The 1,818-nt window shown below is 34.8% G+C and overlaps 1 protein-coding gene across 2 annotated transcripts in view; it reads right to left on the bottom strand.

The window, feature by feature from the left end:
- LOC102678903 (ABC transporter G family member 20) overlaps window positions 1-1,818 on the bottom strand; it is a 37,229-nt gene that overhangs the window by 22,069 nt on the left and 13,342 nt on the right. The window lies entirely within an intron of this gene.

Genomic DNA, 1,818 nt, shown 5'->3' with positions numbered 1-1,818 from the left:
CAAAACACAGCTATGCACGGAAGGCTAAATCAGACACACAATCGCACCGTGTCCCACACTGGTTCACGATCGTTTGAAATCGTACTTGAGCCGCGTGTCAGCTGGAGAGGAGCTTTGGATACGTAGGAGAGACACCTCGTCCTCTGCGAGTCCTGACGCGAGACTGAGGCGGTCAGAAGCGAGTAAAATCGAGTTCGCAACTTAACGAGCTGACCCACGTCGTCCTTCTCTCCCCCTGTTTCTCTTTCTCACTCTCGCGCTTACCGTACCTCCACTCCACCTATATCCAATCATGCTTCGTCTTCGTTCGACCAACCAGCTTTCTTTCTTTCGTTCACCTTCCCTCCACCTGTCGTCCTTCGTCCACACTGTTTTCGTTCATGCTATTACCGTTGGAATTTCTGCCGATTTTTAATCACCATCGTCCTTTTCTTCTTCGATTCCATTCCTTACGTTTCCTTCCGTTTCCTTCCAATTTTTACCAAACGTACGTCGACTTTTATTTTCATTATTATCATCGTACAATTTGATGAAAACTTTTGCATGAAAATCACCATTTCTCGATCCATTGTGTCGTTTCGATACATGTACATGTACGATTTCGTATTTTATCAAATGATGCAAAGTTCGAACTCTATCGAATTTCTATCGAGCGTTCGATGCTTTCTAGATTTCTCACCGATTTCTAATCAACTCCGCCCTTTTCCGCTGGTCTCTTGGATCGTTTGATTTTTTTTCGAGACGAGTGTTTACCAATCTTGCGTTTCGTTTCACGTTTGTCAATGTTTTATGAACGGTGTGTCGAATCATTTTCTAAGAGTTTGCCTTTTAGAGTTTAAAAATCAGTACATTGGTGATTTCTGATCGCCTCTCTCGTCTCAGTTCGTTAATTTTTTTTTTTTTTTTTTTTTTTACAAAAGTGTTTGCCAATTTTACATTTTCATAATAAATTTAAATATTTTTCCATTTTATTTACAAAGATTAGTTCAAACTGTTGTCAAGTTTGCATTTACACGATGCATTGAATTTCTTTTTAATCAAAAGTTATCCAGATAAAAATCAGTATCTTGTATTTTTCATAAATTTAATATTTTATAAATAACATTAAAATTGTATCGTTGTCGAATTATTACGTTTCTTTCTACGTTTTATTCTTTCAAAAAATATATTCTCAAAAGAATAGGAATTGACTTGATAATCGTATTAAATAAAATTAATAAAATAATAAATAGAAATTAATAAAATTAAAAAATTAATTATTAAAGTATTACTTTTAATAAAAAAAAAATTGTCTTTGAAGCAAATATGTTCATAGCTCAAAAATAACTAGATAGAATAAATCGCACGATTTATTAAGTCTCTTTGAGAATAATTGAAAATAAACTCTCTTGTTGAATTTTTCCGATCGAGTTTAACAATGTATCAAAAAAAAAAAAAAAAAAAAAAAATCAATTTAAATAGGTTATTTATGTAAACTCGGATCATATTTGTCACTAATTAATACTAGATCTTTAAAAACCAGCGTCATCAGGGAAGAGGGGAATTGAGAACAATTTTTCATGCAAAACATCTCCACGTGTCAATGCGTATAGAAGTCCAGCCAAGATACGGAAACATCTGGCCACGTAATGAACAAAGACACGCAGTAAAGAGTCTGAAAGATTATACTTGCAAAATCTTTGATGATTCTTTACTGCGTTCTATTCGCGCGCTTTCAACGATTTCAAGCTCTTTTTGTTTCATGAGCCATGAACGAAACATCGTCGCGTTTTGAAAAAGACTCTGTCATGTATCGTTACCTGGCAGCGATTGCCATAA

Source organism: Apis dorsata, unplaced genomic scaffold (genome assembly GCF_000469605.1).
Source record: "Apis dorsata unplaced genomic scaffold, Apis dorsata 1.3 scaffold_292, whole genome shotgun sequence".
Taxonomy (NCBI): Eukaryota; Metazoa; Arthropoda; class Insecta; order Hymenoptera; family Apidae; genus Apis; species Apis dorsata.
Note: the sequence above shows the minus strand (reverse complement) of the source record. Positions and strands in the feature narration are given on the sequence as shown.